Raw genomic sequence first — 17,341 nt, forward strand, 5'->3', positions numbered from 1 at the left:
ACCCATAATTCTATATATAGAAAAACTGTATTTTGAAAATAAAGATAAAAAATAAACAAAACAACAACAAAAACCCACAGGCTCAGATTAACAACGCCTGAGAGAATGCTTCGTTAGAGGACTTGTACTACTGAACACATTCAGTTCTTCAGCTTCAAGTGTAGTCACATGAGATGGAAGTTAACTTTATGGAAGTGTAAAAATCAATAATAAGCCTGTATTCTTGAGTTCATAAGACAGAGATATGTGGCGATAACCGCAACAAGGAGGGAGGAGAAAAGAGCTGTATTCAAGAAAAGAGCTGCACTAAAATTCAGGCAGTAGTAGTCTGAAGACGGCTGCAATAAATTAGTTGTGTATAATCTGCAGAGAAATCACTGACAGAATAAATACAAAAATATAGTTGGTAGATGAACAAAGGAATTAAAATGGTTCACTAAAAGTATTTAGCACAAAAGTAGACAGAATAAGAGGAAGAGGACCAACATGAGACATGTAGGGAAAAAAGATAATAGAAAGTTTACTTTCCCTTTGAGTAAGGCTAATTAACAACCACAGAAGGCCTGAAATATCCATGACAGGAGTCAGTTTTAAAACTGGGAGCAAGATGCCCATCCAAATAAGATAGGCTCCTACAGTGCACAGAGACTGGGAAATTGGGGCCCTGGGTTCCTTCATGATTCCATTTCAAAGGGATACATCTCAGGTCTGTGAGAAAGAAAGCCCTGGGTTGTAAAGCTAGCAAGAGAGTTTTGAAACAGCTTTACATCTCCTAGGTGCAGAAGAAGAATTTACAGTTACACGTTTTCTGAAGGAAATGCTTGCAGGGACTAGAGATCAGCGATCCAGAGTCAGAAAGACGGCTGTCTAAAGTTTGGTCAAGCTTAGGAAAATGTTAAGTACACCCTGGTCAATGACAAAGTATGAAGAAGAAAAAAGGTTATACAGCATTACCAAGTGGGATTTATACTAGCCATTCAAGGATGTTTAAAAGCCGGAAACTCAGTTAAGGTAATACATCATGTTGATAGGATGAGGCAAAGAAGTTCCACTCTCATCACAGTGGACACAAATATAGCATTTGACAAAATATGACACCCATAAAATCTGTTAATAAACTAGGAATAAAAGGGAGTTTTCTCAACCTGATAAGAAGCATCGGTGAAAGACCCACACTTAAGAAAGATCAAATGTTTTCTTTCCAAGACTGGAAAAAGACATGTCTGTTATTGTCACTTCTATTCGACATTGAAATGGAGATTCTGACCGGTGAAATAAGGCAACTTAAATACATGTAAGTGCATAAACATACATGCACACACACGTAAAATAGGAGAGTCAGTTTGGGCAATATTTTGAAATTTTTTAAAAAAATTAAACATGCACATATATATATGAACCAGTATTTTCATTCTTATGTGAACACAAAGACTTGTATCTAGGTGTTCATAGCATCATTCATCAGAGCTCAAACTGGAATCAACCCTGAATTCAAAACTAGTCAATGAGCAAACAAAATATGACATGTCTATGGAATGCAGTATCATTCAGCAACAAAATAAATGCATTCACGAATGTGCTGAAACACGGATTACCTCAAAGGTGTCATGCTGATCCAGAGAATCAAGGCAAAAAGACTACCCATTGTATGATTCTATTTTATATGAAATGTCCAAAATAGACACAATCACAGAGGCAGACAGTAAAACAGCAGTTTTCCAGGCCTGAGAGTAAGAGTGGAGGTGGATGGCCCAGAGGAATATACAAATTCTTAGGGGTGATAGAAATGTTTAAAAATTGGACTATGGTGATGATTGCAAAATACTATAAATTTGCTAAAAAATCTCTGAATTATACATTTACCATGCGCAAATTTTGTGCAGTGGAAATCATACCTCAATAAAGTGCTTACAGGAAGCACCAATGAATGAGATCACTGGTACATGGATAAGTCAGTGCTGGAGTCAGAATGCCATCTTTGGCATTTTACAAAAGATTACGTAGTTAAACAAAAATAAGCAGGGCTTTTGTTCTTAGGCTGTTAATGTTTATGAGGATATTTGTAGGTAGGATTGTAGACCAAAATATGGATCAGGGCTAGAAATCTTTGATTAGATTTTAGAGTATATTTGTGTATGTGCATGTGAAGAGATTTACACATATGTACTGAATTCTAAAATGACCTAGTATGTAAGTTAGTTATTTAAGGGAACAATCAAGCATTCAAGAAAATACACTAATTTTATAGATGATTTTTTTCAATACAAATTTTGATCATCATGTGAATGCCATGAAATGTAGATTTGCCCATTCAGGTTAAATAACTAGTCAATTAGCACTGCTGACGCCAGGAGCTTTCTGATCTCAGCATCCACAGTTCAGATGCTAGTCCAGAGCTCTGTGGTATACATGCTTATGTGGTTGTATTTGTGTCAGTTAAACCTAAACATAATGTATAACAAGAGTTAGCAAACTATGATCTATTGCCCCAAACTGACTCATGGTTTGTTTCTTAAAAATAAAATTTTATTATAGTACAGTCACATTTATGCATGTATACATAGGGTCTAAAACTTATTTCAGGTTACAATAGTAGAGTTGAGTAGTCGTAATAAAGAGTACATAGCTGGAAAAAAAAAGAGTATATGGCTGATCCATGCTCTGTAACATTCAGTATCTTCCACAGCTCAATAATGTAATTAGCTTGTTAAATTACAATGAATACACTAAACTTTTCTATTTTATTTTAATTATTTGATGTTATAAAGTATATGAGTTTAGGTTATTTAGCTTTTGAAAGAGTGTAATGAAAACTTGTCAAGATTACGTTTAGATGATATTTCGTTTGGCTCACATAATTTGAGTTTCTGCTACTTTACTCATTGATTAATATCTTCCATTCATTTGGAGAAGGCTTTTATAAAATTATTTTTGAATATTTCAAAGCAATGATGATTTTCTGATGCAATCTGCCATCTCTATTTTTTCATGATCTGTTTATTAAGTTACAAAGCATATAGTTAAAATTTCAAAGTAGGCAAAAATAACCTAAAATTATAAAAAAAGAATAAACTGGAGAGGTGATACTTATTTTAACTCCAGGGAGTGGAGATAAGATAGAAGTACTCAAGAAAAAAAAATCAATAATTTAAGAAAAATAGGGAATGTGTTTCATCGTGAGGTGCCCTGACAGGTGATATGCTCTCTGAGGGCTGTTCCGGGAGTGAGGAGGGACCTCCGATACGAAGCAAAGTCAGAGGCATAAAAGAAAATGTTCATGTCACCATGGCCTTCCACTGAACAACATACCTAATTATTTACTCTACGGCTTTGACCATGTGCATCTGGTGACACTAGGATGGTCCACAGGACTAGAAACGTATTTCTTCTTCAAATGTAACTGCACAGGAACTTAGTAAACCCCTTTGCATGGAGGTTTGTTACTTTAATATATGCTCCCAGGGATCAAACTGACTGATCCTTCAAGAACACATTCTAGAATCTCATCATAAAACTATTGATAGAGAGCCCTGACCGCTGTAGCTCAGTGGATTGAGCACAGGCCTGCGAACCAGAGGATCGCGGTTCAATTCCCAGTCAGGGCACATGCCTGGGTTGCAAGCGAGTTCCCTGCAGGCCAGTTCCCAGCAGGGGACTCACTAGAGGCAACCATACATTGATGTTTCTCTCCCTCTCTCCTTCCCCTCTAAAGACAAATAAATAAATAAATATTTTTAAAAAAAACCCAAAACTACTGATAGAGAATCTTCCAGCCGATTCTTTTTGACAAGTTAGGTGTTGCTGACAAACACTTTGAATGATCTTTAAGATTAATTAGAGAGATACAATATTTTATCCTATTCTGTAATATGTGATACATATTTGGGGAAGAAAAATGCTCATTTTCAGATCTTATTATGTGTATGTGGAAATTTGATGTTGTGTATCTGAAGTCAATAATATTACTCCCGGTTCATTTTAAGTGCTTGATAAATTTTGGCTACATTATTATTATCATATTAGCTATCTATAACATGTTTGCATGCAACTATGTACACCTATATGACTGGATATAGATATATATTTTTTATTTTATGAAAACTGTGTGATGTGTCTTAGTGTAAGACAAAACAGGTCTTACAGTAAGAAAAGCAAGGCTCGGGGTTCGTCCCTGACCGGCCTGTGTAGGAGTGGAGGCTGCGAAGAGCCTCCGAGTAGCCCGCTTGTTTGCTGTATTCCACGCAGGCCACATGTCTCAAAATCTTCCTCTCACTTATTCAGTTTCAAAACTTTCCACTTTCTTTCACATTTGATCTTATATTTCTATCTCTGTCTTCATCTACAGAAAGCATATTATAATGTTTATGCTTTGAAAACCAAATTGAGTTTTTCTCTTTTGTTGTGAGTGATATAAAATTAAATTTAATGATGATCTTTCTGCTTTAGGAGCAACAACTAATCCGGAATGAAATTTAAAATGACATTTTATAAAAGGAATCATAAAAGCAGACAGCGAACTAACTATTCATACTTTTCTTTAGAGTCAAGACGCATTTTCTATGCATTTACTGCTTCTAATCAAACAACCAGCTCCCAAGTACAACTACGGAGAACAGATGGCAAAACCTTTGCACATTAGACTTTATATCTGAAAAAGAGACACTTTATTTCAAAATTGCCACTTGGGAACATAAAGTGCTCTCATGAGTAAAACAAGTTTTACACTTTAAAGGCAGTCCATAAAATACAGGCAGATGTTTAAATGACTTCTTAATTAACACAAAACAAATATTTACCTACACTGCAGGATGAAACATTGCAATTAAGAAGAACCTTTCCAAGCAGTCTGCAATATATGTTAGGCAAAGAAATACCAAGTATTTTATCTTTTAGGATTTTCTGTTTCTTGTTAAGAAAAGTAAACATTATTTATCATGAATGTATTAATTTGAAACACTTATAAAATAATAAGTGTTTATTATTACTTAAAAATTGTGAATTTTCTGGGTTGATTAAAGTGCTCTTTAAAAAATGTGTTGTAGGGTAGGGGATGGAGGTTAGGAGCTGGAAGAACTGAGCAAAAAGGGAAAAGGACTCATGGACATAGACCACAGTGTGGTGACTGTAGGGAGTGAGGGGGGAGTAAGGGGGTTCAATGATAATGGAAACAATACAATAAAAACTTTAAAAAATGCACGTGAGTCTAAAGCATAGTATAATTACAAAAAATATATGATTACCAGCTAATTATCTTACCTTACTAGCACTGAACACTTTTATTACCCAAGGCCATGATTCATTAAGGGATTAGAGGTGGTGATATTTTTTGAGTGCTCTCATACAAAAATTATGCAGAACATGTTATTTATAAAATATTATCACACACAGCATAAATACCTGAATCATCACATGGAACAGAGAGAAAAACAGAAGTAAATTATTTGAACTCATAAAAAATCTGTTTTGTTTTGAAAGCGTGTTGACATATTTTTGTAGGCTGAAGGTGAAAGAATAGAAAGGAATACCAGCCCCGCCATACCAGGTGATAGTGGTCAGTTTTGCTCCCTCTATACCCAAGGTCTCTCTACTGCTTTACTATATCAAAATAATAAAGGTAAGTAGCATAAGAAATAGCAAAACTCAAGATGCATAAGGCTCACTCCCAAATTCTACTAATATGAACAAGCTTATTCCTCTGTGTTGAAGACAAGAAGGCAAGGAAATGGTAGTGCTTTACTTGAAATAGTTGAAATTAATAGAAAGAGCTAATACAGAGAAGGAAGGGCTCCTGTACATTTACAGGGCCTTTATCAGGCCAACAAAAGGAATGGCCTGATAGCTGTAAAAAAGATAGAATGAAACAAAAAAAGAATCAGTGCCAAAGGTAGGTGTTCAGAAAGAAAAGAGTAGATTAGCATCTAATATGCAAAAAAAGGAGTGGTGAAAAAATTTTATTCATTATTGGAGATAAAGAGGATAGTGCCCTAAAATAAAATGACCAAAATAAAATTATGCAAAGTCCTACTGGATTGATGAAGATAGTAAATCATTAACTAGGAATTACAATCCATGAGCAAAAATTATTTTGAAACCCAGCTGGTAGACATAATAAATTATAGAAAAAGGAAAATGTCAGACAACTGTAAACTAGGTAATGACTTCTTAATTTTCTAGAAGTGACAAAATGTGAGTTCCAAACCACAAACCAGGTTTTATGATCACAAATTGTTACAGAACATTCATTTTGCACAGAGCAAATATTTAAACCGTTATTGAGCATTGACTGCCTACCAGTTACCATCCTAAGAGCATGAATCAAGAAAAATATTCTTCCGCTTTGGGAGAGCACAGACAGACCAGGGAGATGAAGCACATTATTAAGGATGCTATATTAAATGTATTAAATACATTAAATGAAGATATGTAAGAAATGTCATAAATTATCACATTGTTAAATTAGCAAGCTTGTTTGCAGGAATCAGTAATGACAATCAAAGTGTCTAATTTGGACTTGACAAAGACTACATAAATTTCATACATTTCTTAAAATCTTTTTTTATTTTAATCTTTTTTATTGTTGTTCAAGTACAGTTGCCTCCATTTTCCCCCAAACCACTCCACCCACTCAACCATCCCACCTTCTACCCTCCACACTACCCCCCTTTGGTTTGTCCATGTGTCCTTTACACATGTCCCTTGACAATCCTTTCCCCTAATGCCCCCAATATCCCCTCCCACCTCCCGGCTGGTTACTGTCAGTTTGTTCTTCATTTCAATGTCTCTGGTTATATTTTGCTTGCTTGTTTGTTTTGTTGATTTGCATACATTTTAAATTGATTGCCCATGTGAGCATTTAAAAAATATCAAAGAAGTAAATATGAAAAACAGTTTTTAAAGGCAACTGCACTTTCTTTTTAAAAGATAATTTGAAAAATCCATATCTTATCATATATATGTGTGTATATATATATGTGTGTGTGTGTGTATATATATAGTATTTAGAAGAAGAGTTCATGATTTATTTATGCCCCAGATATAAATATGTAGGTTGGAAAATGTTACATGTAAATTTTGTAACTAGTTTCGCAGTTATATGTAAAATATTAATTAATAGATCCCTAGTCCAACCTACAGTTGCTGAGAAAGTGCAGAACCAACTTTGAAATGTGTACTTTGTTACTGCTATGTCCATATTGTGAATAAAAACTTGAAAAATATAGAAGATGTTTCAAAACTAAAGGCAGGATTTTTCTCAGATATTGGCTGGAAAAATGATTCAAAGTATTTTGCACCTTGACAGTCTGATGAAGAGGTATGAACTACCCCCCACAAAATGAGAGACATTTTAGAGGCTGAATGTAAAATGATGCAATTGAGTTAAAAAATTAATTATAGAAATGTAGTTTCAAGATAACTGATGTACAGATTACATTCAGGAAGAATTAATATTTTATTTGATCAAGAATATTCTAATAAGTTGGACCCAGCTTTAGAATCTTAAATACATTGATTTTTACCTTTATCTAACTAAATGTTAGTGTGACTTAATGAAAGTGTGGGGCCAAGATCTAGAAAGACATTAACCCTCTCAAGTTTTATAAATTCATACCAGTTCTAGAGTTTTGATTCCGGTTCTGGATATGATAGTGTGAGAGGGGCATTGGATTGTCAATAATTCAAGAGTAGATGGCTGGAGAAATAATTCAAGGTAAATATAACTTTTAAACATGGAAAAAAACACTAAGTGGAAAAAGTAATATTTTCAAAGGTTTCAAAGTGTTATGAAGAATATTTATAATAGCAATTTTAGAGGACAGAAATAGAATCAGAGTGTGAAATCAAGGTGAAGATTTGCATTTTAGAGCAGGCATAGAAATAATTTGTACAATTAGGAGTTTAATGATGTTCACAATAACGTGAGTGAATCTCAAACCAGTCATACTGATATAAAAAAGACAGATTATAACTATATGACTCAATTTACACAATATCTAGAAAATGCAAATTAAACTATATGATGGAAAATAAATGAGTTCTTATTTGCGGACAGAGGAAAGGAAGAAGCTAGAGACGGGGTCACTAGAAGACAAAAGTAACCTTTAGATTATAAGAGATAAGTTAAATTCTCTTGATTGTGATTATTTTTCACCAAATTTTATGCTTTACATATTTACAGCTTATGTTAATTATTCCCAGATAGTGAGCTACTTAAAATAAATTGAAGTCATAAGTCGTGCATGAGTGTTTGTGTGTGTTTATGCTTGTGTATGTAGATACATACACGTGAGTATATATGAAAAATTAGAGGACTTATAGAGTTCACCCACACCCTTAATCGACTTAAACCTTCATAGATTTCTGTAGTTTGGAGGATTTCTGACAGTAGAGAGGATATATTTTTTTACTGGAGGCCTCCTGAGCCCTTAAGGTTTTAAATGCAGGATTCGCAGAGTGATCTCTGAAAAGTTCCCTCTTGTTCACTTTCCTCCACTTTCTTTCTCCAAGTGAACAGAGAAAAGCAGCAACATATAGTTCCTTTCTTTTCTTTCACATAGGTTGGTTGGTTATTGATTAAACAATTACTTATTGAGCCACTACCACGTGCCAGGTACTGGCAAAACATGAGTGGGATTGGAGCATACTAGAAAACATATTGTAATAGAGGTCATTGAATCAAGGAAGAAATCTTAATATCAGGAACGGATTAGTGTCTTGGCCTAAGTGTGGTCCCATGAGGAAAGGGGAGGAATGTTTCTTTCTCTGACTCCTTATTCTCCTTCCTCTCCATTCCGTAACGCTGTCCTGGATTGATACCCTATCTTTCCTCTGTGTGGCACTGGTGTCTTTCTGCAGCATGGGGGATTACTAGGTGCCACCGTGTGGGGTTAATGTTCTCAACTGGTCCCAGCATTTACTTCTAAGCCTTTAACTGGCAGGGCATGTGATCTGGGAAACCCTATTTCCTGCTTCTTTGCCACCAAGGCAAGGGAAGTGGCTTCTGAACTGCTTCAGAACATAATACTGAACAAGATAATCATCTTGGATGTTTGGTTGTCCTGTCTAGAAACAGCTCTGAGATCACTGTCGATATTTCCTATTCATTTCTTCCTGCTTACTGGAACTGGCTCAGCCTAATAAAATACTGCTGTTCCCAACTGATTGAAATAGCTGTTAGTGGTGTGGGCCTTTGGGAGGGCAATTTTATTGTGTAGATAAGATCGATTAGCCATTTCTCATTAGATTCTATATCTGCTTCTGTTTCTTGAATTGATAATTAAACAAATTAAACTAAATAACTAATTATCTAAGACATGCAATAAATCAAATTATGTAAACAATTAAGTAGCTAGAAAAACAGGTTAGTCAGCTAAAAAAATACAAATTTCTGTTTAAAATGAAGATATTTTAAATCTGCCTACTGTGAAATAACTGCCCTCTCCCACGGCAGAATATTTAAAATGACCGGCTGTTAATGCCATTCTTAAAAATGCAATTGTTTTTTATTTTTTATTTTAAAGACTTGGTCCTTTTTTAAACTAGAATATGGTTCAATTGATGCAGTCCTTTCATTAAGTTGTCATGGAAACAATAATCAGGGTTGGATTGAGTCCCTAGGCAGTCAAATTAGTCAGTTTTACAAAGATGGTTCTCCTTATTCCGCTTTGCTTGGGCTTCTTAGTAAACACGGGTGAACGTGGCACATCAGTGAGTCCTCAGGACCAGTTTTCTCCTTGAAATTACAGAGCAAGGCATTCCCATAGAGAAGAACACTATTTGACAACTAAGAAGTTTGGTAACACAAGGGCAGAGTTGAAGGTTGTCATCAACCTTACGGTGAGACTAAATCTAGCCTTCTAGTATGTAGTTTATGCTTCTAGGGAAATATATACTATGTTGAGATTTTCAGGGTTTACTCTGAGAAGGATGGATGGATGGATACATACATACATACATACATGTACAGATATTTCCCTTCCTTGAGGACTTGGATAGGATATTACCTGTCCTAATGTTTTTTGATTGGAATAACTTAAAGACTTTGGGACTGAGCAGCAGCTTTACATTTTAAACAGCTGCAAGTGTGCACGGGACACAGTCCCACTCAAATCAACCAGTACTATACCAACTTTATTTGAACACACGTTACCTGCTTGTGGAATATATACATGCATATATTATGCACTACACATGCATATCTGTTCATGGTCATTCAGCCAGGATTCTTTCTGAGGATGTGTGGTCCAATTCATCATTATTACTTGCAAAGTCCTACAGTTTATCTCATAGGCTAGAACAGCAGACTTTGTTGGTTTTCTTGCTTAAAGGATGAAGCACAAAGGCCCTCATAGTATTAAAAATACTGGCAGAACACTAGGCATTATGCTTACATACATTTTATAGTACTTAAATGGCATACTATTAAAAAAGCAATTTGTATTAATAAATGAGGATGTGATTGAATCTTGTAACTTAAAAATTATCAAAATAGATTTAAATTAAAAGGATATTGGTTCAGCTTATAATGAAGTACACTGGTAATGTTTATTTGTTTTTAAGGGATGCTTCATGATTTTAGATATCAAAGGAAAAAATCTTGGAAAAATTGTCATTCTCTTATCTTTAAATTGCCTAAAAATAACATTGGTACATCACCATAGTACCTTAATGTAAAATATAAATTATCTTTGAGTCCAATTTTACTATATATTTCAATAAATTTCCTTATGTCCCTCAAATGCCTAAGGAGTATTAAAATAATTTCTAAACTTTTCATCTAAGTTTGTTTTCCCCTGAATTCATTGAACAGAGAGTGCCATCTCACAAAGCAGGTATTAAAAAATCACAGTTGGCCCTTGATGTGAATTAATCAGAAATAGTAGCTTTCTAGAGGTGAAACTTTTGGAAAATAGGGGAAAGTCTTAATTCATTTTGGTAGCATCTTTTTGTTTAAAGTACATATGCAATAAAGTTCTTTTTAATTGAAATATTTAAATGCCTATATAACTGATTATTTAAAATTAACTTTTGTAACTATATAATAAGTCATCTTCTTATAGAATATATTTTATAATTTCAAAGTTTAATGTTGAATGTTTGAGAAATAAGGTAAAATTTTACTTTTTCTGAGAAGAATGACACTTTACACACAATTTAGTAAAATTTATTTAAGTGCCAAAATTGAGAGAATCAATGTTTTTATAACTTACTCACCAATGTATTTTTTATTTGTATATACCACTGCAACAGATTTGTCTTATTTATTTTATGGTTGTTCCTGTGTCTTAGAAACTTACATAAAATATTTTATAGCAACCTATTTTAAACTGATACAAACTTAACTTCAATAGTAGACTTACACTGTATAGCTTGAGTTCACTAAACTTAAAAAAAGTACTAAAATCTTAAGAATTGTGGAAACAGCTATCTTCATGGATGTGAAATGCTGAGACTAGAAGATCTGCTTTATGTGTAATAAATTGTTCATCTGACCCTGAGTGACATTTCCAGTTAGGCCCATATTCTCCTATCTCCATTTCATGTTCATTTTAATTAAAGAACAAGAAATATAATCTCATCAGATAAAGGATAATCATTCTTTGGTCAAAGGTGTGTGACTCAGTTTTGCTGTCAGTAGTATAGAAGCATAAAGTAAGGAAGTTTAATAATTATTTAAATTTGCCTGGAAGGAATTATTACTTTGTGGTTCATGCTATGGTACTAATGGATGGAGAATCAGTTTGCTTCTTATATTAATGTGTATATTTAATCCAACATTTAAGTTTAAGTAGAATGTTAGGAATATTTTATTGGTTTCTACTACTATTATGTAGTCATTGAATTCTGCATTTTCTGTGAAAGCAATATCATGTCCCAGTTTAGAATTAGAAGGAAAAAATGTAAGTACAGAACATTTGTATTTTAACGTTTTAACTTTCAGAATCACCATTTATCACATGACCAGTCAAGCAAACCAAACATAAATATAAAACGGAATAAACAATTCATCTTAAATAAGTATTTACCTTAAGTTTAATGAGCTAGTTGCAATATAGTTAATGAGTTAACTCGTGCATATTAATTAAATCTCTAATGTTTGTTTAAAATCTCTTTTAGAAGACTTCATGCCATCTGGTTAACTTGCTTTAAATGACAAAAGCATTAAGTACTTAATTGCATTCCTATTAATGCACCGTTGTTTCCAAACATGTGAGACTTTTAATGAGAATTTCACAATGTTTATTAAAAGAATATCATTTAGATAAGATTCAGTGCTTTATTAACTCCTTTGCTGCTAACCCTGGGTGTAAAATAGTTCAAAAATGTTACTAAATGTGATTCAAATTGTTATCTGAAAATCAATTCTCACACTTTACAAGTGAATCTCTAAAAATATCTTCCTGCAGCACTTTTTTATTTCTTGCAGTGTAGCCACAGATGTTAGATTTAACTTTCTCTGGGGTTTTTTTTTTGTGCCCCGAAAAGAAAATCTTGCGAACAGATGTGGGGGTGACTTCCTTGCAAATCCCCCCAGTTGTCACGGATGAGTCAATATGACTGAGACATGATGTGATCTGCTTGGGGAGGAGAAGTGAGCAGTGACCAGTTTCTCAGGGAAAAAGGCCAGCAGTGGCCAGTTTCTCTGCGGAGGAAAAGTCCTTGAGCTCCCTCCTCCAGGGCTTTTACTGTGTTCTAATAAACAGGAATACAGGGCGGCAAGGATCAATCAGTAGATAACATTTCAAAGAAATCTGAGGGCTTACTATGAGTCTGTGTCTGTCAGGAACAGAGTTTTAGGGTTTCCTGTTCAAACCCTTAAAATATGAATGAAAGCACTCTTAACAGAGCAAATTTCACAAGCTTATCAGGAAGTCTTTATGATGCCAGATTTTTCCCCAGGACATGCTCTAGCAAAGTAAGGAGCTACACCTCTCCTCAACAGGTATTCAGGCTTAAGGGGATTAGAGCCAGGAAGCACTTCTCCCAGAGAACATGGGGACTTGGGCTATGTCAAAGCCAGCGGGAAGGGGGGAGAGTCTATTGCTTTTTGTTACAGCCCCCCCCCCCGAGTCCTTCCATGAAGGCCTCCCAAGTGATCTAGTCTGGCTTAGGTTGCCCCCGCTGTGAGGGGTCTTACTCATCATTGACTTCTGACCAAACTTTGGGGGCAGGGAGAGGAAACTGAGGCAGCATTTGCTACCAGAGACAGGCTTTGTCTCATTCGGCTCGCATTCCAGAGGTCGTCCCTCTTGCCTTTAGCCACAAGGGTAGAGATACAATTCCTAGAACCATGGCAGAGCAGTCTACAACACACAAAGACACACACAATTGTTTAATTTAGTGTAACACTGAATACAGATGTTAAAGCTTCAGTTTTGAGTTCTTCTCTAAGGGGGAATGGTATGAAAAGGTGAAGAACTATAGTTATACATTGTTAAAAATGAGCATTATTTAAAAAATAGCCACACCATAATTTATGCCTAAACTGAATTGTGCAAGTTGTTTGCCAGTTGACTGTTTAGACCTTGTCTAACATTTTCCTTCCCACAAGTGCTATGATCTGAAGACATGGTTCCTTGGCCAAGCTGAAAACAGATCTGATCCATACTATACAAGAAGCAGAGTTCAAACTGGTGCTTTTCAGATGGCAGGGCATGAATTAAGTAAATAGATAATGACCCTTTCTTTTCCTAAATGAAAATGATAGGATATGTTGAGCTAATTCTACTCGTTGAAGATAAGAATGCATTTGTGACACCTTAGTTTTATTTTTATAAATGTGTCTAAATTATGTAGGTGTATAGATGTTTGACACCTTTGTTTTATTTTTATAAATGTGTCTCAATTATGTAGGTGTATAGATGTTTAAAGTTTTTCCTACAATGAGCTGTGATATCAAATGGAACTTTCTGTAGGTTGCTGTGAAAACTTTGAAAGTCACTGTTTTAAGCCTGCTGTGAAAGCCAATGGCTATCGGTGTCTGAGTTTTTCCCTGACACAGTTAAAAAAAGCTCTGTCTAGTAAACTATTTTTAAACATTTGAGTCTACGGTTTTGCTCAATAAGCAACATGAGCTGCATTCTCTATGTGTATGTCTAAAAATAGTTGTCCTTTAGCTCTGTGGTAATTAGACATCAGTAGAACATGGACATAATACAATTTCTGGGTTTAGGTGATGTTTGTGGGAATGAAGCTTTTTGAAGTCACTCTGTCAGTTCAGGGGCTCACATATGTGAACCCTCTATCTCTTCCTAAAAAGGGTGAAGCTTCAAGGGTCATAGCTGTTCATTTCTCTATGTGTTGAGAGTTAAAAATATTCTCTGGCTCTGTTTTGCCTAAGAACACTGTGTTTTCCAGTGTGGCTGAACAGTGTACTAAGAAGTCTAGACCTCAGGAAAGGAAGCTGCAAGCAGCCATAAAAGGGGCCAGCAGCCGAGGGCTACCCTGTACCCGTCACTCCAGAAAGGAGAGCTGGGTCAATTGGGGCGTGTGGAAGAGAAAAGGGCATTTATGGATCTCTGTTTTTGTTCACCCATGTTGGAGATATAGATAAAAGGTGCAAATTTAGAGCAGATGAGGCTGGAGAAACCAGTACAGAGGAAGTGCAGATTTTTTATATTAGATTATTAAGAGGTGTTATGGAAAAATATAAAAAGGTGAACAATTTTTTTAGGAGATCTCCTTACCTATTGTTTCCTTACTATGACCCAAGTTACACTTAGAAAATACGCTTTGAAAGAATTAGGGGAAAGGAAAGACGGAAAGTTAAAGTCATGTCATGAATAATTATAGACAAAGACAGAACTAGGTAGGATACTCTGGCTAGGAATAACCCATAGCCACATTCTCATTTATTTTGTTCTTGAACCAAGTCCAGTCTTTATCACTGAGGGGTTTTAATGATAAGCAGTGGAATCTGACCTGGTTAATTGACAGAAAATGATATTGGGCTCACAGATTATTAGAAGGGCTGTGTACGTAGGATTAAATCTAAGCTTTGAAAAGGAGGACTAACCACCATGCCAGAGAATGGACGTGATGAGGAAAGCACACCTGGGGTTGCCATGCCCATTGCTGCCAGAGACGGCACCGCAGTCTTGCTGCTACTGAGGTCCGCACTGGGTACACTTTTAGAGCAGAAACTCCACTTGGCAACTAACGCTGTCTCGCCCCAAACTGGACACTTCAGGTACAAACCTTGCAGCAAAGTGAACACCTGGGCCAGAGGCTCTTCCTGCACCTTGAGCACTTGTGAACCGAAGACTCCTGTGCATGTCCTGGTGGTTGGTGAGTGGAGGCTGGGCCACTTGCTTGCTTGTGTTTAGATGCAAAGGAGGCTGAGAAAGCCAGTTTTCTGGGATACTGTTTAAGGAGGCTAGACTTATTAATCTGAAATTCCCTATCAGAGCAAGAGTCTTCAAAATATGCCAGAAAGCTTGAAAATATTACTCAGCACAGTGGGCCTTGTCATGTGTTTTTTCTTCCTTTTGGAAATCTTTTCTTTAAGATCCTCAGGTGGCTGTCTCTGAAAGTCAAGACTGAAGTTCAATATCACATCTTCAGAAAAGCCTTATTAGACAACCCTCCGAAGTCAGTCTCCCTGCTTTCTATCACCTGAATTTTTCTCATTCACTGAACTTCAGGAATATTCAAGAAGCTTCAAGTCCCTCCTTTCCTTTCCTTCTTCTCTCCTTCCTTCCTTCCTTCCTTCCTTCCTTCCTTCCTTCCTTCCTTCCTTCCTTCCTTCCTTCCTTCCTTCCTTCCTTCCTTCCTTCCTTCCTTTTCCCCCCTTCTTCCCTCTTATCTCTTCAATAGAAAAAACAGTATAAGAGCAGAATTCTGTCTGCCTTGCTCAGAAACCTTGGTCATGACCCACAGCAGGGCCCGGCACAAGGCAGTGACACAGCAGTGTTGACTGAGTTTCTGAATAGCAAGGAGGACTGAGAATGCATAGGGCATCTAGAGACTCCAGAGAAATATCTAGAGAGTGGGAGGGTCTAGCTTACAGGAGGAATATTAATGAATGTGAATGAAAACTGCCACTGTACCACCTACAGCCTGGCCTCTAGACTGCAGGTGTGTGATCCCCAGAAATGGTTTCCATGGGCTGACAGTCTCATGGTCAGGGAGGAGAGAGAGCGCTGTGACTCCATTCCAGGATGCATCCTGGGTGATTAATTATTCACTATTGATAAAACACATACTGGTAATTAGTGTTTATTTTGTGACAGGCCCAGTGCTGCACAATTATGTTTTCCTTCTATTTATGCCTTTAATCTTACACATTGCTTTTTTCTTCCTTTTGAGCCTTCTTGTTGCTAATTAGTTGTCTGATCATGTCCCCCTCTATGGGAATGTTCATGCTGCTATCGACCAGGCCCTTTACCAGAGGCAGCGCTGTGCGGTGGAGAAGCCCAAGGGCTCTAAGGCCAGCCTGTTTGGGTTCAAATACACATTCTTTAATTTATTCTGTGTTTGAGTTTTTGTAACTTCGGTGCTCTTTCCCTCGCTTATACAATGAAAATAATAACCTAACCATAAGGTAGCCATGAGTATTAAATAAGTTAATATGTGTAAAGCAGTTGGGATGCTGCCGAGAAAGGAATAAGCTATTTGGAAGTATTTTGGTATTATTATTTCTTGGAATAGGTTTTGGATAATTTTCTCATTTCTCTATGGCCTCAGCTTCATTTTCTAAACATTTAATTGATAAATTGTGTGTTTTTTTCCTACACAGTATCATCTCTGTTTTTTTTTCTGTTGAACTTTTTCCTTATCTAGCACAGTGGCATGAGAAGAGGCAAGGAAAAGATCTAGAAATAGATGGAGAAGAATACCAAGAACAATAGTCTCCTACTGCACAACTGGAGCCAGTCCTGGCCTGTTATTTTTTTTCTCTTCTAAGAGACAAAAATGAAAAGAGTTTACCAGACATCTTTGGTCAGATACTGTGATTACTACATTTCCTTTAAGCAAAAGGAACTTGGAGGCAAAGATAACGTGGAATGATTCAACCCGTATTACATCACAATATAAAGCTTTCTTTTTATTTATGAAAGAGAAAAGATTCAGATCATCAAAACATCATCACTGGGATCTATAGCCAGCAGCCGCTTAAGTAATTGATATTATATTCTTCCATCTTTTGCACAGGGTCATATCTATAGTAATGAACAAATAGAACTGAATTTATTTTTACAAGGACAGTGCCTGAAGTATGTGCTCTAGACTAGATGTGCATATGTATATGTTTGGTCATACATGTTTGAGACCTTCCCTGCTTAATTTAGAGTCCTCATTCTCATGCAGGCAAGTAGTTGGTGAGAAATATGAGCATATACAT

Source organism: Artibeus jamaicensis, unplaced genomic scaffold (genome assembly GCF_021234435.1).
Source record: "Artibeus jamaicensis isolate MK-2021 breed Jamaican fruit bat unplaced genomic scaffold, CSHL_Jam_final contig_465, whole genome shotgun sequence".
Classification (NCBI taxonomy): Eukaryota; Metazoa; Chordata; class Mammalia; order Chiroptera; family Phyllostomidae; genus Artibeus; species Artibeus jamaicensis.